General features: G+C 37.2%; 1 pseudogene; it reads right to left on the reverse strand.

Annotated features, from left to right (window-relative positions):
* Positions 1–18,501: 18,501 nt before the first annotated feature.
* LOC105531370 lies at positions 18,502–20,562 on the reverse strand (annotated as a pseudogene).
* Between the last annotated feature and the right edge of the window lie 250 nt (positions 20,563–20,812).

Raw genomic sequence — 20,812 nt, forward strand, 5'->3', positions numbered from 1 at the left:
TGCTGTGAAAAAGCTCTTTAGTTTAATCAGGCCCCAGATATTTTTCTTTGTTTTTATTGCATTTGCTTTTGGGTTCTTGGTCATGAAATCCTTGCCTAAGCCAATGTCTAGAAGGGTTTTTCAAATGTTATCTTCCAGAATTTTTATAGTTTCAGGTCTTAGGTTTAAGTGCTTAATCCATCTTGAGTTGATTTTTGTATAAGACAAGAGATGAGGGTCCAGTTTCATTCTCCTACATGTGGCTAGCCAATTATCCCAGCACCATTTGTTGAAAGGGGTGTCCTTTCCCCACTTTATGTTTTTGTTTGCTTTGTCAAAGATCAGTTGGCTGTAAATATTTAGGTTTATTTCTGGGTTCTCTATTCTGTTCCATTAGTCTATGTGCCTGTTTTTGTACCAGTACCACACTGTTTTGGTGACTATGGTCTTACAGTATAGTCCTAATTGAAATTAGGTAGTGTGATGCCTCTGGATTTCTTCTTTTTGCTTAGTCTTTCTTGCTTTGGCTATGCAGCCTCTTTTTGGATTTAGAATTTTTTTTTCTAATTCTGTGAAGAATGATGGTGGTATTTTGTTGGGAATTGCAATGAGTTTGTAGATTGCTTTTGGCAGTATAGTCACTTTCAAAATGTTTATTCTACCCGTCCGTGAGCATGGAATGTGTTTCCATTTGTTTCTGTCATCTATGATTTCTTTCAGCAGTGTTTTGTAGTTTTCCTTGAAGAGGTCTTTTGACCCCTTGGTTAGGTATGTTTCTAAATATATTTCTTTGCAGCTATTATAAAAGGGGTTGAGTTCTTGATTTGATTCTCCACTTGGTCGCTATTGGTGTATAGAGAGTTGCTGATTTGTGTACATTAATCTTGGATCTGGAAACTTTGCTGAATTCTTTTATTAGTCCTAGGAGATTTCTGGAGGAGTCCTTAGGATTTTCAAGATAAACAATCATATCGTCAGCAAACAGTGACAGTTTGACTTCTTCTTTACTGATTTGGATGCCCTTTATTTCTTTCTGTTCCCTGATTGCTCTGGCTATGATGTCCAGTACTATGTTGAAGAGGAGTGGTGAGAGTGAGCATCCTTGTCTTGTTCTGGTTGTCAGAGGGAATGCTTTCAACTTTTTCCCATTCAGTATTATGTTGGCTGTGGGCTTGTCATAGATGGTTTTTATTACAATAAGGTATGTATCGCGAGTGGTATGCCAATTTTGCTGAGAGTTTTAATCATAAAGGGATGCTGGATTTTGTCAAATTCTTTTTCTGCATCTATTGAAATGATCATGTGATTTTTGTTTTTAATTCTGTTTATGTGGTGTATCACATTTATTGACTTGCATACGTTAAACCATCCTTGCATTCCTGGTATGAAACCCACTTGATCATGGTGAATTATCTTTTTGATATGTTGTTGGATTTGCTTAGTTAGTATTTTGTTAAGGATTTTAGCATCTATGTTCATCAAGGATATCAGTCTGTAGTTTTCTTTTTTGGTTATGTCCTTCCGTGGCTTTTGGTATTAGGGTGATGCTGGCTTCATAGAATGAATTAGGGAGGGTTCCTTCTTTCTCTATCTTGTGGAAGAGTGTCAAAAGTATTGCTACCAATTCTTCTTTGAATGTCTAATAGAATTCTGCTGTGAATACATCTGGTCCTGGACTTTTTTTGTTGGTAATTTTTTAATTACCATTTCAATCTACTGCTTGTTATTGGTCTGTTCAGGGTGTCTAATTCTTCCTGGTTTAAGCTAGGAAGGTTGTATTTTTTCAGGAATTTATCCATCTCTTCTAGGTTTTCTAGTTTCTGTAAAGGTGTTGATAGTTGAATGATCTTTTGTATTTTGGTGGTGTTGGTTGTAATATCTCCTGTTTCATTTCTTACTAAGGTTATTGGATTTTCTTTCTTCTTTTCTTGGTTAATTTTGCCAGTGGTCTATCAATTTCATTTATCTTTTCAAAGAACCAGCTTTTTGTTTAATTTATCTTTTGTATTTTTTTGTTTGTTTGTTTCATTTAGTTCGCTCTGGTCTTTGTTATTTCCTTTCTTCTGTTGGGTTTGGGTTTGGTTTGTTCTTGTTTCTCTAGTTCCTTGAGGTGTGACCTTAGAGTGTCAGTTTGTGCTCATTTAGTCTTTTTGATGTAGGTATTTAGGGCTATAAACTCTCCTCTTAGCACCACCTTAGCTGTATCCCAGAGGTTTTGATAGGTTGTGTCACTATTGTCATTCAGTTGGAAGAATTTTTAAATTTCCATCTTGATTTCATTTTTGACCTAATGTTTATTCAGAGCAGATTATTTATTTTCCATGTATTTGCATGATTTGGAGTGGATTTTCAGTTTTATTTCACTGTGGTCTGAGTGCTTGATATCATTTCAATTTTCTTAAATTTGTTGAACCAGTCTGTCATGGAGAAAGTTTCATATGATGTTGAATAGAATGTGTATTCTGTGGTTGTTGCATGAAATGTTCTGTATGTATCTGTTAAGTCCATTTGTTCCAAAGTATAGTTTAAATCCATTCTTTGTTGACTTTCTGTCTTGATGACCTGTCTAGTGCTGTCAGTGGAGTATTGAAATCCTCCACTATTATTGCGTTGCTGTCTATCACATTTCTTAGCTCTATTAGTAATTGTTTTATAAAATTGGGAGCTCCAGTGTTAGTTGTATACATGTTTAGAAGTGTGATATTTTCCTGTTGGACAAGGTCTTTTACCATTATATAGTGTTCCTCTTCATCTCATTTAACAGCTTTTGCTTTAAAGTTTGTTTTGCCTGACATAAAAATAGCTACCCCTGCTCACTTGGTGTCCATTTGCATGAAATGCCTTTTTCCACTCCTTCACTTTAAGTTTATGTGGGTCCTTATGTGCTAGGTGAGTCTCCTGAAGACAGCAGATAGTTGGTTGGTAAGTTCTTATCCATTTTGCAGTTCTGTATTTTCTAAGTGACGCATTTAGCCCATTTACATTCAATGTTAGTATTGAAATGTGAGGTACCATCGCATTCTTGTGTTCTTTGTTGCCTATGTACTTTGTTTTTGTTTGGTTTTTGTTTTTGCTTTTTAACTTGTATTTTTGTTTTATAGGTCCTGTGTAATTTATGCTTTGAAGAGGCTCTGTTTTGATGTGTTTTCAGGGTTTGTTTCAAGATTTAGAAACAGTTCTTGTAGTGGTGGCTTGGTAATGGCAAATTCTCTCAGCATTTGTTTGTCTGAAAAACACTGTGTATTTCCTTCACATATGATGCTTAATTTTGTTAGACACAAAATTCTTGGCTGATAATTGTTTTGTTTGAGGAGGTTGAAGATAGGGCATCAATCCTTTCTAGCTTCTGGAGTTTCGGCTGAGAAATCTGCCATTAATCTCTTTTCCTTTATAGGTTTTACTTTATAGGTTGCCTGGGGTTTTTGCCTCACAGGTCTTAAGATTCTTTCCTTTGTCTTAACTTTGGATAGCCTGATAACAATGTGCCCAGGCGAAGATCTTTTTGCAATGAATTTCCTGGGTGTTCTTTATTCTTCTTATATTTGGATGTTAAGGTCTCTAGCAAGGCTGTGAAAGTTTTCCTCAATTATTCCCCCAAATATGTTTTCCAAGCTTTTAGAATTCTATTCTTCCCCAGGAATACCAATTATTCTTAGGTTTGGTCATTTAATATAATCCTAGACTTCTTGGAGGCTTTGTTCATATTTTCTTATTCTTTTTTCTTTGTTTTTGTTGAATTGAGTTAATTCAAAGACCTTGTCTTCGAGCTCTGAATTTCTTTCTTCAACTTGTTCAATTCTATTGCTGAGACTTTCCAGAGCATCTAGCATTTCTAAAAGCGTGTCAAAAGTTTCCTGAATTTTTTATTGTTTTTCTTTAAGCTATCAATTTCCTTGAATAGTTCTCCCTTCACTTCTTGTATCATATTTTGAATTCCCTTGCATTGGACTTCGCCTTTCTGTGGTCCTTCCCTGATTAGCTAACTAACTTCCTGAATTCTTTTTCAGGTACACAAGGAATTTCTCCTTGGTTTGGATCCATTGCTGGTGAACTAGTGTGATTTTTGGGGGGTGTTAAAGAGCTTTGTTTTGTCATATTACTAGGGTTGTTTTTCTGGTTCTTTCTCATTTGGTCAGACTCTGTCAGAGGGGAGGTCTAGGGCTGAAGGCTCTTCAGATTCTTTTGTCCCACAGAATGTTCTCCCTGATGTAGTACTCTCCCCCTTTTCCTTTGGATGTGACTTTCTGTGAGCCAAACTGCAGTGATTGTTGTCTCTTCTGGGCCTAGCCATCCAGCAACTCTACTTGGCTCTGGGCTGGTACTGGCAGTTGTCTGCACTGAGTGCTGCGATGTGAACCATCTATGGGTCTCTCAGCTGTGGATTCCAGTGCCTGTTCCAGTGGAGGTGGCAGGGAATACAATGAACTACATGAGGGTTCTTAGCTTTGGTGGTTTAACGTTTTATTTTTGTGCTAGTTGTCCTACTGCCAGGAGGTGGCACTTTCCAGAGGGCATCAGCTGTGGTATAATGGGGAGGAACCAGCAGTGGGCAGGGCCCTAGAACTCCCAAGATTATATGCCCTTTGTTTTCTGCTACCAGGGTGGGTAGGAAAGGACCATCAGGTGGGGGCAGGGCTAGGCATATCTGATCTCAGACTCTCCTTCGGCTGGTCTTGCTGCAGATTCTGTGGTGGATGAGGGTGAGATTCCCAGGTCACTGGAGTTGTGTACCTAAAAGGATTATGTCTGCCTCTGCTGAGTCATGTAGGTTGTCAGGGAAGTGGGGGAAAGCTGGCAGTCATAGGCCTTATCTGGCTCCCACACAAACCAAAGGGCCGGTCTCACTCCCACTGTCCCCCGCCAACAGCCCCCAGATGGTTTCCAGGTGGAGAGGTATACTAAGGGGCTTGAAAACCTGCCCCAGGCTATCCACCTCCCAGTGGTGAAAGAAAAGGGCTTGGTTCTTCCACCACCTGTGGAGTCTGCACACTGGAATTGTGCCCTACCCTGAGTTCTGGTCAGCAGGCTTCTCACCCTATTCAAATTGTTACAAAGTTCAGCTAGAGATTTGCTCCTCCCTGTGTAATTTTACCCCCTGCTCCTCTCCTGTTTTCCTGTGGTGCCAGGCAGAGATGGCCTGCTAGGGGGCCCAGTGACCTCCCAGGGCCTTTCTGTTGCTTCCTCTACCCCTATATTTCACTGGCTCTCCAAATTGACTCAGCTCCAGTAATGTCAGAAACATCTCCCGCAAACAGACCTTCATCTTCTCCAGTGGGAGGTGTGTTCGGGAGAGGAGGAAGGTCTCCCTTTCCCACTTCCCGAGTTGGGGCACTCACAGTTTTGCGGGGGGTCTCCTGGGTTCTGCAAGAGCAGTCCACTTCCATCAGAGGGTCTGTGGGTCCTCTCAGGATTGCCGGTTTGTTCTTGCAGTTGATCTGGAGCTAAAATTCACAACGTGAGCCTCCACCCACTGCTCCCTATGGAGCTGCAATCTAGTCCTGCCTCCTGTCCACCATGATCTCTGTTCAATCCATCTCAAAATTACCCAATTTGAAGAACAAAGGGGTAAAACTTAGGGAAAAGTAATCATAGACCAAGGGACTTGTGAGAAATCATCTAACTTATTACTAATAAGGGTCCAAAAGTAGATGAGAGGAAAAAATGGGGCAGAAAAAATATTTTTAAAAGTAATAACTGAAATATTCTCAAATGTGATTTTTAAAGTAAACGTACAGATCTGAGAAGTTTTTTTTTTTTTTTTTTTTTTTTTTTGAGACGGAGTCATGCTCTGTCGCCCAGGCTGGAGTGCAGTGGCCGGATCTCAGCTCACTGCAAGCTCCGCCTCCCGGGTACACGCCATTCTCCTGCCTCAGCCTCCCAAGTAGCTGGGACTACAGGCGCCCGCCACTTCGCCCTCCTAGTTTTTTGTATTTTTTAGTAGAGACGGGGTTTCACTGTGTTAGCCAGGATGGTCTCGATCTCCTGACCTCGTGATCCGCCCGTCTCGGCCTCCCAAAGTGCTGAGATTACAGGCTTGAGCCACCGTGCCCGGCCAGATCTGAGAAGTTTAACCAACCCCAAGAGGTATAAACACAAAAACAAATCACATCTAAGTACATTATGTAGAAATACCAGAAACAAAAAATAGGAGAAAGTATTGAAAACAGCCAGAGAGAGGGAATAAAAACAGGCATAAAGGAAAAAATCAAAATGTGAATGATCACTAACTTCTCAGAAACAGTGGAGACCAGGAGTCAAAGAACAACGTCATTAAAGTAATTTTTTTAAAACGGCAACTCAGAATTCTATATCCAGTTAAAATAGCCTGTCAAACAAGAGTAAAATAAAGATTTATCAGGGAAACGGACATTTATCATTCAGCACCAGCAAAGCTGTACTATGGGAAACACTAAAGGATGTTCTTCAGGCTATAAGGAAAGGATACTAGATGGGAACTTGAAATTGCAGGAAAGAAAGAACACCACAAGTTGTGAATAAGTGTGTAAATATAAAAGCTATGACTGCTTTTCCTCTAAAAATTTTTCCACAAAAGAACTAACTGTCTAAAGCAAAAAAATAAATAAAAAATGAAACACTGCAAAGTGAGGTTTATAACCTATATAGAAGTAAACAATGTGAGAATAGTAGCAAAAAGGACAGCGGCAGTAGTAAATGGAATTATACTGTTGTAAGGTTATTACACTTATAAAGCAGGAAGTGGGAAATCAGAAGTGTCTGGTCAAGTAGGAAGTACAAAGTATAAAGAAAAAAATGTTAGACATCAGGTTTAAGTTGTGAAGTAGTTCTATGGTGATTTGAAATTAGTAATATATTAAGCATCTATATTATAATCCTAAAATCAACTACTAAAAGCTGAAAGTAAAAATAAAAAGAGGTGCAATTAATCAAATAGAAAAAAATACAATGGAATTTAAAGAATATTCAAAAGAAAGGAATAAAGGAGAAACAGAAGAACAAAAAACAGAAGAAACAAGTGAGGAAAAATGGCACGATGCTAAACTTAAACCAACTATGCCAGTAACAATATTTACATAGAAGGTAAGCAAACTAAACTCTTTAAATTAAAGGTAGAAAATGTCAGACTGGCTCAAAAATTATGGCCCATGCATTATAAATTAAAAAATACATATAGATTGAAAATGAAAGGATGGGAAAAGATATGGCATGCAAACAGTAATCACAAGAAAACTAGAGCACCTATAAAGAGAAAAATTTCAATATCAAGAATATATTTCAAAAGCTATGATACATTTATGCAAAATAGATTATCAATCACAACAGATATCAAAACAACAAAAGGGGACAATTTATCAGAAAGAAAAACAATCCTAAACATATACATATTATTAGATAATAATAGAGCATCAAAATTTGTGAAACACAAATGAATAGAACTAAAGGGGGAAAAAGAGAAATTGACAATTATAGAGATTTTAGCACCCTGCCAATAATTGATAACAATAGGTATACAAAAATATCAGTAAAGATATAAAAGACATGAAAAACATTATTAACCAATTTGACTTAATATAGAACACTTCTCCCGACTACTTGAAAATACAAATTTTTCAGGTGCACACATGGAATATTCACCAAGACAGACTATCACCTGGACCAAAAAGAAATATTAATGAATTTCAAAAGACAGTACACAATATGGCCTCAAACCACAATAGTACTAAATTAAAAATTAGGAACCTTAATCTGATAAAGAGCATCTACTAAAATCTCATGGCTAACTTCATACTTAATGGTGAAACACTGAAAGCTTTTCCCATAGAATTAGGAAAAGGACAAAGCTGTAGTCTCTTGTCCTTTGTATTCAACATTGTAATTAATGGGAGTTCTGGCCAGGACATTTAGGCAAGAAAAATAAATTAAAGACACCCAGATCATAAGGAAAAAGTAAAATAATTGTATGTAGGGGGAAACCCTAAAGAAATCACCAAAAAAAGCAAAACTATTAGAGCTAGTAAATGAGTTCAGCAAAGTTATAGGATATAAGATTAATATACAAAATCAGTTGTACTTTTACACACTAACATTAAACAATGCAAAAAGTAAAAATGAGAAAATTTAATTTACCATAGCATCAGAAAGAATAAAATGCTTAGAAATAAATTTAACCAAGACAGTGCAAGACATCTCCACAGAAAACTACAAAGCACTGCTGAAATTAAAGACCTAAATAAGTGAAAAGATAACCTGTATTTATGGGTTGGAAGACTTAATATTTTTAAGATGGTAATATTTCCCAAAATGGTCTACCAATTCAGTGTAATCTCTATTAAAATTCCAACTGCCCTTTTTGCAGAAATAGAAAAACTGATTCTCAAATTCATATGGAATTACATGGGGCCCTGAATATTGAAAAAGAAGAACAAAGTTGAAAGATTCACATTTCCAAATTTAAAACTTACTACCCAACTACCATAATCAAAGCAGTGTGGTATTGGCATTGGCATAATGATAAAAATATAAATCAGCGGAGTAAAATTGACAGTGTAGAAATAAACCCATACCCTCATATTTATGGCCCGTTCATTTTACATAAGAGTGTCAAGACCATGCAATGGGGAAAGAATAGTACCTTCAACAAATGGTGTTGGGACAACTGGATATCCACATCAAAATAATAAAACCTCTACTTTACATGATATACAAAAATTAAGTAAAAATGAATTATAGACCTAAATGTAAAATTTTTAGGAGAAAATATAGAGGTAAATTGTTATGACTTAGATTTGTCAATGGTGTCTTACGATATCATTGTAAGAACAGAATCATATAGAACAAAAGAAAAAAATAGATAAGTCCAACTTTATCAAAATTAAAAACTTTGCTCATCAGAAAGCAAAACAATATCAAGCAAGTTAAAAGAAAATATTTGAAAATTATATATCTGATAAGGGTCTAGTATCTAGCAAGATTTTTAAAATCTTAAACTCTACAACAAAAGACAGAGAATTCAATTCTTTTAAAAATAAACAAAAGCCTTAAATAGACATTTCTCCAAGGAAGATGTACAAATGGCCAAAAAGCATATTATAAAAATGTTTAACATCATTAGTCATTAGGAAAATGCAAATAAAAAACCACAATTGAAACAGTGTGGTATTGGCAAAAGAATAAACACAAAGACCAAGCAATTAGAATAGAGAGCCTAGAAATAGACCCACACAAATATAGTCAACCGATCTTTGATAAAGGAACAGAGGTAAGTCAGTGGAGAAAGTATAATCTTTTCAGTAAATGGTGGGGGAACAACTGGATATCCATATGTAAACAAATGAACCTAGAAACAGAGTTTATATTTTCCACAAAAATTAACTCAAAATAAATCATAGACCTAAATTGCAAAACTATAAAATATCTACCAGAAAACAGGAGAAAATCTAGATAACCTTGAGCTTAGTCATGAGTTTTTAGAGATAACACCCAAAGCATGATTCATTAAAGAAAAAATGTCAGTAAGTTGGACTTCATTAGAATTAAATTTTTTGTTTGCTGTGAAAGTCACTATCAAGAGAATCAAGGCCATGTCCAGTGGCTCAACCCTATAATCCCAGCTACTCAGGAGGCTAAGGTGAGATGATTGCTTGAGGTCAGGAGTTTGATGTTGCAGTGAGCTATGATTATGTCAGTGCACTCCATCCTGAGCAACAGAGTGAAACCTTATCAAAAGAGAGAGAGAGAGAGAATTAAAAGACAAAGTAAAAATTAGGGGGAAATTTTTCAAAATACAAAATTTGATAAAGGATTTTTATCCAAAGTATACAAAAGACCCTTAAAACATAACAATAAGAAAACAAACAACCAAATTAAAAAGTGGGCAAAAGATCTGAACAAACACCTCACCAAAAGAGATATGCAGATGGGAAATAGCCATAAAAAAGATGTTTGGCGTCGTATGTCATTAAGGAATTGAAAATTAAAACAACAATGGGATACTACTACACACTTACTAGAGTGGCAAGAATCCAAGAAACAAAACAAAACAAAACAAAACAAAAAACAACAACAAAAACCCTGACTATACCAATGCCTGCCAAGAATGTGGAATAAAAGGAATTCTCATCTAATGTACAGCATGGTAACTATGTTAAATAACGATGTATTGTATACTTGAAATTTGCTAACAGTGTAGATACTAAATGTTCCCACAATAACAACCAAAAAATAACTATGTGACATATGGATATGTTAGCTTGATTGGGATTATCGTTTCATAATGTATACTTACATCAAAACATCACATTGTACACTGTAAAGATATACAATGTTTATTGTCAGTTATACATCAATGAAGCTGGGAGGAAAATGGACCATAATGTAGCTCTGAAAGTGATCTTTTTTTAATTGAATTAAAATTTGGAAGTTCTGGTTTAAAGAAAAAGGAACCCTCATTCATTATCAGTGAGAAATCTAAATGACACAGCACTTTAGAAGACAGTTTAGCAGTTTCTTACACATCTTAACATAGTTTTATGTACAACCTAGCAATTGTACTTTTAAGAGTTTACCAAACTAATTTGGAAACTTATATCCACACAAAAATTGTGCACAAATGTTTATAGTAACTTTATTTGTAATCAGACAAAATTGGAAGCAACCAAAATGTCCTTCAATATGTGAATATACCCCCATACAATGGAATGTTATTCAACAATAAAAACAAATGAGTTATCAAGTTATAAGAAGACATAAATGAATCTTAAGTGGATATTGATAAGTGAAAGGAGCCAGTCTGAAAAGGCACATACACAATTATTTCAATCACAGTGTATGGCATTCTGAATAAGGCAAAACTACAGAGATAATAACCCTATCAGTGGTTGTGGGGGTTCAAGAGTAGGGGTTAGGGCTAAACAGGTGAAGCACAGGGGACGTTTATGAGGTAGTGAAATGACTCTATATAACACTGTTATGGTGAATATAGGACACTATACTTTTATCAAAACAAATGTTACAGCCCAAAGAGTGAATCTTAATGTATGCAAATTGTTTAATTATCTAAGAAATTGGGAGATCCCAAGATAAAATGTAGAATATAAAAAAATAATTAACTGTATTACAAATGTATGAAACAACCTTGCTGAAGGAGTTGGGGGTAAAAGGTGCTGACCTAAGTAACTTTGAAATGAGTTAAATCTAAATAAGACTAAAGGCAAAAAAAAAATTGTACATAAGGACTGGGCTGTAGTTGATAAAGTCATTTCTAATGGGAGTATAGGCCAGTTCTGATAGGGTTATACAAGTATACTGGAATTTAATAATTAAGTAAATGGTTTGGTGGATGGTGGGATCCAGGTTTCTTATTGCTGGAGTGAGAAGTTACAGATGAGCAAGGGGAAGAGGCTAGAAGCATTCGTGTGGTAAAGACTTAGAGTTGAAGACATCAGTATAAACTCATGTTTGCTTCATATAATTACAGATGGCTACACACAAAAAATAATAATAGACAGGTTACACAAGTTAGTCAGTTAGTATACACACATAATATTTCTTTGTTCTGTCTGCTGAGATATAGGAACAGCACCTTGTAATACCAACAAGCACACCTAGCATTCAGATCTTAGTTTTTAACTTTATTCTCCATTAAAAGGAGCCAGTGTTCTTTGGAGAAATGACTGATTCTATGTCTTAGTCAGAAAATACACAAGATGAACCTTGAGCATCTTGTAGTGCCAGAATGTAAGAACATGCTTTTTTTAAAAAAAACAACAAAAAAGTATACAATGATGGAGGTATTTCAAAAGGTCAAAGAAACCAAATGAAAGAGCTCCCAATGCCCAAGGCTGGAAATTTTGAGCAGGGAGATAAATGAAGAAGTATTGGATTATAACCCAAAGTATAAAATAAATATCTATGAGTACTTACTGGAATAAAAGAAAAACATAAGCAAATAAATCAATGAGATAAGAGACAAATCTTCTGTGCAATCGAATTCCACATAACGCATACAAATACTTCACTTTCAAGGAGGGGCAGCATACATTCCCACCTCTTAAGTGTGGGCTGCACATAGTGACTTAATTTCAGAAAGTACAGCTTGGAAATAGGAAAAAAATAATAATTTTATAGTAAAGGAACCCGACACACTCTGCCTCAGCCAGGTGATCAGGATGAACATCAACAGCGATAAATCATGTCGCTGGTATATACCCTTGAAAAGATGTGATTAATATGGCAGTTTACCTCTGTGATCTTCCTTCCAAGAACACATAATCCCAGTCTAATCTTTAGTAAAACAGCAGACAAATCCCAGTTGAAGGACATTCTACAAACTATTTGACCAATACTCATGAACACTGTCAAAGGTGCTAAAAATGAAATAAGTCTGAGAAACTGTGACAGACATGAGGAGTTAAGGAGACATGACTACTAAATGTAATATGGCTTCCTGTATTGGATCTTGGACAAAGAACATTAGATAAAACAAACGAAATCTGAATAATGTGTAGACTTTAGTTAATAATAATGTATCAAAATTCCTTTATCAATTGTAACGAAAGTATCACACTAATGTAAGATGTTAATAGAGGAAATTGGGTGTGAGGTACATGGAAACTCTTTGTACTATTTTTATCGTATTTCTGTAAATCTAAAACTGTTCTAAAATAAAATGTTTATTTTTAAAATGTAGTACAATTTATAATCACATCAAAACTGCAAGATTCTTAGAAATAACAAAAGATGTGTAAGACCTATACGCTAAAAACTAAAACTCATTTCTGACAGAAATTGACCTGTACAATCAATATCATCCCAATCAAAATCTTAGCAGGATTTTTAAAAATAGAAATGGTCTATCTCTTTTGTCTAAAGTTTATGTGCAAATTTAAAGAACACAGGATTCTATAACTATTTTGAAAAGGAAGAAAAAATTAGAGGACTTTTACAATCAGATTTTAAGACTTATTATAAAGCCACAATAATTATGAGAATGCGGCATTGGTGTAAATACAGACACATAGATCAGTGGAGCTGAGTACAAAGTTCAGAAATAGACCTACATAAATGATAAATTACTTTTTAATACAAATGCCAAGGTAATTCAATAGGTAAATGATAGTCTTTTTGTAAAACGGTGCTGGAGTATTTATATATTCATATGGAAAAAATGAATTTCAATTCTTACCTTATGCCATACACAAAAACTAATTTAAAATGAATTGTATACCTAAACATACAAGCCAAATCTGTAAAACTTCTGGAAGAAAACAACAGAAAAAGTATTAATGACTTTGACATAGTCAAAAATATTGTATACAGGACACAAAACAATAAGAAGACAAACAATCCAATATCGGTAAATGGTTTGAAGAATACACATCAAAAAAGAAGATATACAAATAGACAATAAATACATAAAAAGATTTTCAACGACATGGGCAAAAGCAAACTACAATCACAAAGAGATACCATGACACATCCACTTGCATGACTACAATTAAGACCGAGGCCTGATGGAGTGGCTCACTCCTGTAACCTCAGTGCTTTCCGAGACTAAGGTGGGAGGATCACTTGAGGCCAGGAGTTCAAGACTGCAGCGAGTTATGAATACACCACTGCACTTCAGCCTGGGTGACAGAATAAGACCCTGCCTCTATAAAAAAGAAGAAGACTGATAGTTGCAAGTGTCGGCAAAATTATGGAGCAACTGGACCTCTCATATATTTCTGGTGGACATGTAAAATAAAACCATCACTTCAGGAAACAATTAAATTGCTTCTTAGAAAGTTAAACATACGTTTACCCTATGACCCAGCCATTCTTCTCCAAGGTATTTTGTCTAAGAAACACAAAAATATGTTCGCCAAAAGACTTTCGCAATATTATAGCAGCTTCATTTGTAATAGTTCCAAACAAGAAGTCACCCAAATGTCTATCAACAGGTGGATGAATAAACAAACTGCAAAATACAGGCTGAAAATCTGAAATCCAAAATGTTCCAACATCTGAAACCCTTTGAGCACCAGTATGACACCACAAGTGGAAAATGACACATCTGACCTCATGTCTGTGCTGCTTAGTTGCACTGAACACATTGTTTTTCGCTCTATGAATGGTATATTATATTTCTACTGTTAAATACTTATGTGGGAATAAGTGTAAAAAAATAACTGCTTATTGATAGCATATAAATTCAGAGCCAGGTAGCATATAAATTAATAAATGATAATGATGCCAAACACCACCAACTGTCCACATAAGTGGCTGAGGTAGTGATACCTTTGCTTTCTGATGATTCAACATACGTGAACTTTGTTTCATGCACAAAGTTATTAAAAATATTTTACAAAATTACCTTCAGGCTATGTGTGTAAGATGCATATGAAACATAAATGAATTCCACGTGTAGACATGGGTCCCATCTCCAAGATATCACATGTGTTTGCAAATATTCCAGAATCTGAAATCTGAAACACTTATGGAACCAAGCATTTCCGCTAAGGGATATTCAACCTATATTTATGCAATGGAATACTACTCAGCAAAAAAATAAAAATAAAAAACTATTGACATACACAGCATAGATGACCTCACAAATATTCTGAACATAAGAAGATAGACACAAAAAGTACATACTGTGTCATTTCGTTTCTACCAAGTTCCAGAACTGGCAAAACTAACTCCTTATGCTAAATAACAGATCTATGTTTGTCTGAAAAGGGGAACAACCTGTTGGCTGGAAAGGATCTGAGGAAACTTTCCGGAATTATTATAATGTCCTATGTCTTAATCAGAGTGATGGTTACATTGGTGTGTGCATTTTTCAAAACTTGTACACTTACAATACTACACTTTATTGTATGTCAGTTATACCTACAACACTAACACATAAATGTTTAGAAGTTCCACATGATGTTAGGAGAGGGATGTCAGTGGCACACCAGCAGGTGAAGGGAAATGCATGGAGACAGCAGTCTTTATCCCTCTTTATGTACCATGTCCTCTGGCAGGAAAGGAGAATCCTGTGTCAGGCAATCAAATCCGGGGTCTGCCCTCATGGACACACTAGGTAGCGAAGGGTGCAAATAATTAAATACAATGAAAAACATACTCTGATAGGACTTATGTAAGTGTTAGGGGAACATAAGAGGGGCGACCAACTCTGCCAATAGGAGGACTTCCACGGGAAGGTGCCAACCAGAGCTGTGGAGGGAAAATCAGATATGCTAGAGGAAGGAATCCTAAGTGGTGGTAATGAAGAAAAGATAGGCAGAGGCAAAGGAGCAGAGATGAGCAGAGCTAGGTTCGGGAATAAGTTCAGAGTGGATGAAGGATGCCGCACCATGGAAGGAAAATGTGGATGAGGGTGTGTGACGTCAGGCCCCATACATCAGGGAATTCCGATGTTTCCTCTGGAGGTGATTGGAAGGCATTAACCTGAGAAGACTGTGGCCAGATTTTGATCTAAGAAAGCTCACTGTGGGAACCATGGGGCACAGAATAGAGGAGAAACAGGAAGAGATGCTAGAGATCATAGGAGTCTAAGACACAGAGGAGGTGTCACTCTAGCTGGGCTCAAAGAATGGGGAGGATTCTGGAGGCATTGTGTGTATAAAATATATATACATGGGCCAGTCACAGCATGATGTCTTGAAAGGGTGAATGCAATCAGTCACTTATTCACTCACTCACTCATTCATTCTATGTATATTGTTGAATTCTGACAAGGTGCCAGGTCAATGCTTAGTGGTGAGAATCCGACTGGTACTCTGGTAGACCTGGTCCAGGCCTGCACAGAGAGGTAGGTTAGTGAGCAAGTGTTAAGTGTTAGTCTTTGTCTCATGTGAACACACACACTTGCTTTCAAAAACTGATCTGCTACACTGACAACTGCAGCCTCTGTGCTGTCTTGACCTGCTGGTTGGTCTCAGGGAGAGTTGGGAGTTTATAGCAGATTAATAGCAAAATGCTACAGAGATTTGCATACGGAAGAGAGAACCACAATCTTCATTCAATTTTTAAATACGAATAAGGCTTTTTCTTTTTCTGTTCTTGCTATAACCTGGGCAAGAATGTTCTTAGAAATTGTATATCTCTGAGGCTAATAGCAGGATGTATTTTTCTGGATTTTTTCCATTTATTTCCCAACAGAAAGAAATATATGTTTCTAAATGTAAAGAAGATCTTCTGATCAGTTATGTATCCTCTGGAAATAAAAATGAACTAGATTATTCTAAGTTGAATGCCATAGTATTTACCACAGTGGAAGAAAAAAATGGTATATAATTTCTCTTTGAGAACCAGTCAGAAAACTCAAAGGGATTTTCATATACTCATACCAATTCTTGGGGCTATATTCCCTCAAATTTGGGTGGTTTTGATCTCAGCCTGATTTTTGTTATAATTATGTTCAACCTCCTGTTCAATGAGTTATAAATGGGTTAAATGGTTTATTACTCTTCAAATAAGTGAGCTAAATGAAGTTTTATTTGGAAGGAATGTATGATACGTTTTGAAATAACAGGTGGTTCACCAGAGGGTCAGAGATGGTCAGAGGGTCAGGGGATGTGGGTTTATGGGCCCAGAAGCCCAACCTTGCACCACTGTTGAGGGTAGAATTCAGCAACCACTGCCAGTCACCAGGTCAGACTCAGGTTGTAGAGGAACCAGCAAGAGACTCTCAGCCTTCATTCATCCAACAAACCCATTCTGAGAGGTACAGGTAGCCTTTAGTCCAAATGGGGAACAAAAAAGTACCCTGCAGGAAAGAACCTGGAGAAACTCCCATGGGCAGGAAGCCATGAGAGAAATGATCATGGAGGACAGAGGAGAAGAGCACCTCCCCCAGCCCCAGGGAGGAGGGAGAGGTGTGATGAAAGGAAGAAGGAAAAGGTGATACATAAAGAAAACTCGAAGGGCAACTAGAAGTAAAACAGGTGAACAGGGTTCGTGACATGCCAGAGAGAAGCAGCAGCATGTGCAAAAATATGGCTGTGAAGTGTGACCAGACATGTTGCAAACTGCAGGTCACTTCATTTGGCTGGAGTAGAAAGGGCATGAAAAATATGGGGAGGAAAGGGGCCTGACTGTATTGTGGACACCTGTTAAATACTATGTTTAACCGTTACTAGGACCCAACCAACAACCAACTCTAGAGTCTTTCTGGGGGAGCCTAAGCAAGTTACTTCAACTCCCTGAGCCTCGGTTTTCTCATCTGTAAAATGGGGATAATAGCAGCACTTCCATATAGAACTGTAAATGAAATAGTAATCAACACAATGTACATCGTTTTGCCTTCATGGACTTCACATTCTGGTAAGTAACACATGTAATATGTTTGGCCCAATAAAAAGCATAGTGTAAGTCCTTAAAATATTCTAACTGACCCGTCTTTTACTTTTGGTCACTAACCTCATTATTATTACTCTTTGGCTTATCTCAAGAGAGAATGTTCTTCCTACCAATCTGTATTCCCTAGAGATCTCACCCCCAAAAACTCCATGTAAAAGCCAATCAGATGATTCTCGCTTTCCTAATTTTCACACTTCATGCCCCATTGTGAAATATTGCCTTATGTGACTATTTCAGTGATAATTAGAAAACACATTTATTTATCTTTATTTATCTTTTTTATTACTTTGTTCAAGAGAATAAATCATTACACGTGACAATGGATGATACACATACTTCATTCCCATCTATAATTTTATTTGGTACCATTAATCAATTTAGATCTATTCCTTAGGATGTGCCAACAATCATCTTTATAACCAATAATTCCATGATTTCCCTTTTAATGGCAAACTTCAGGTCACAACAGTAACCATCAGTTCAACTACACCAAGGTTTCTGAAGACAATGGCTTTTCTACCCAGAAGATTGTAAATAAATTCCAAATAGAATCTGGCATCATCCTGAAGGAATCTAACTTCATGCTGTTGGGGAAGTTTACCGGGATGGCTTCAGAGTAGACTAACTTTACACAGAACATTTTTTAAAAAGACACATTTATTCAGCGTCATGTCAGACTATTACATTTAGCAATCAATAGCTTGGATACAAAAAAAAAAAAAAAAAAACCCTTTGTTGGAATGCTTTATACTTTTCGCAGAACAGAAACTAAAATCACTGGTTATCTGATTAGTCACAAATGCAGTCCTTGAGATTTTTGCTCACACATGAGTATTTGTCTAAAACATGTCTTATTTGTAGCAACTAGGCCCTGCCACCACTGTGCTTGGCTGAGTTCACAAATCTGTTGTAACCTGTAGCTTCCCTGTCGCTTCTCTTACTCTCCTCTCCTGCTAAGCTGTTTCCTGGCAGTAATGAAAATCTTCAAACACTGCCACAGCTACTGCTGCTATTGGAACTGGCATAGTCACCTTGGTTTTGTAGTTTGGCAAAGTATTGGCATTTACCACCATAGGGGCCAGACCTTCTTCCTCCAAAGTTTCCTCTCTTTATGGCTCTAAAATTTGAAGACTGATCGTTGTAATTGCCAAAATCATTGTAGCTTCCACCACCTCCAAAATTGCTTCCATCATTACTAAATCCATTACAGCCATCCCCACTGCCACCGTATCCACCACCACCATGGTTGCCACAAAAGCCACCACCACCACTGAAGTTCCCTCCATGACCAAAGTTGTCATTCCTGCCAAAACCACCTCCACGACCACCACCAAAGTTTCCATATACACTTTGACCTCTTTGGCTGGATAAAGCACTAGCCATTTCTTGCTTTGACAGGGCTTTTCTTACTTCAAAGTTGCAGCCATTCACACAAGATGGTATTTCTGAATGACAATCTTATCCAGAGTCATGGTCATGAGAGGTTACAAAGGCAAAACCCCTTTTCTTGCCTCTGCTTCTGTCAGTCATGATTTTAATCACTTCAATTTTCTCAGACTGTTCAAAATAATCTCTTAGGTGATGTTCTTCAGTGTCGTCTTTAAAGCTACCAGCAAGTATCTTTTTTACAGTTAAGAGGGCACCTGGTCTTTGAGAACCTTCCCTTGAGACAGCTCCCTTTGGCTCCGTGTTTCTTCCATCCACCTTGTGTGGCCTTGCATTCACGGCTGCATCCACTCCTCCTCCACAGTGGCATACATGACAAACCCAAAGACCCTGGAGCACTTGGTGTTTCGATCCCTCATTACCACACAGTCCGTGAGCACTCCCCATTGCTCAGAATGACTCCTCATATGTTCATCAGTTGTTTCAAAGCTCAACTCTTTGATGGAGAGCTTCTGCAGCTGTTCAGCCTCTTTAGGAGACTCTGACTTAGACACAATGACAGTGGGAAGGGGGACTTTAACAATATTTCCTCAGTGGCATCCACAGGCAGAAAGCTGTTTCCCTTTTAAATGGTAAATGGTAGACATCCCTTGGGGAGAGACATGAACTACATACAGAGTAAAACCATTTGTACAAGGAAACAGATCCTTATAAATTAACAAGGAAACTAAATGAACTAGAAAGAACTTCCTATGTTTCCCCCTGAGTTTCAAAAAGGAGTCTGTCCATCTGATACTAACCAGTAATAAATAAAATATTAGCAAATGGAATCCAGCACTTAGTTTAAATAATGAAAATTGATGTTAATGGCAGAATGGTTCCATATTAGGAAATGCATTAATATAATTAATCACATCAATATATGGAGAGATAAAAGGAAATGACAGTTTTGATCATGGCAGAGTAGCTTCCATTGAGTGACTGAGATACAAGCTCTGACTGCAGTGAGCCCAAGGGTGAATTAGATGAGGAAATGAGACAGCAGTTATAGAAGAATCTTTCCAGGCTTGTAGGAAATAGCATAGGAAAGAGAGAGATGGGGTAGGAGCTTAAGACAGGGCACGGGGACAAAGGATAAGTTAGGGTATGTGCCTTTTCAAGGTTTAAATATTAGAACACATTTATAGCCTGAAAGATAAGTGTCAATGTTGGGGGAATGTGTCAATATTATAAAAGGGGAAGAGAGGGGAGGGGAAGGGAGGAGAGAGGAGGGGAGGGAAGGGAACGGAAGGGAAGGGGGTGAACTTTCCAACTCTCAGTGAGTCTGATAAGAGGTTAAGAGCACAGACTCCAGAGCCAGACTGATGGGTTTGCATCCTATCTCCATCATTTACTAGCTGTGTGACCTTGGGCAAAATATTTAACCTCTCTGTGCCTCATATCCTCCCCTGTAAGGTAAAAATACTAATGATGCCTTCCTCATAGAGTTGTTACAGTATTAAATGAATTAATATTTTATAAAGTGCTTAGAAAAGTGTCTGGCCATATCTGTCAAATAAAACAAATGAAATATCTGTCTTCTACTAAGTAACTCTTTGTACTACTTGTTATTAGTACCACCGGGTATAGAAAATGTATTATTACATCAATTGTAGAATAGAAATTATTTCTGACTGGGCACAGAGAAAAGGATGGCAACAGGAATTGAAAAGATGCCAGCCAGATCATTAGAGGAAGAGTTGAGATCAAGGGTTGCCCATGCCACCTACACTCATCATGGAAGAGAGGCTGGGTTCCCCGGAGTGCTGAAGGCCATGAGTCAGCCAGAAATCCCCAGATCCCACTCTGCCCCAGGATCATGTTGGCCATTGTAACAAGACAAGGAAGGAGCATGAAGGAAGAAGGAGGCAGAGCAGAATAAAGTGGCATCCGGAGTGAAGAGAGAGTCCAGGAGAAGAGCCAGGTGGTTAAAGAGGGACCTCCATGTTTGCTCCTTTATGCTTCCGTATTATTTGAATCTTTGATAATGAAAATGTGTCAATGTAATATTTAGTCAGCTAAAAGAATTAATAAAGTACAAGATGTAACTATCCAGGGAAAGCGAGAAAGGGCACACAGG

Source organism: Mandrillus leucophaeus, unplaced genomic scaffold (genome assembly GCF_000951045.1).
Source record: "Mandrillus leucophaeus isolate KB7577 unplaced genomic scaffold, Mleu.le_1.0 Scaffold88, whole genome shotgun sequence".
In the NCBI taxonomy this organism is placed as follows: domain Eukaryota; kingdom Metazoa; phylum Chordata; class Mammalia; order Primates; family Cercopithecidae; genus Mandrillus; species Mandrillus leucophaeus.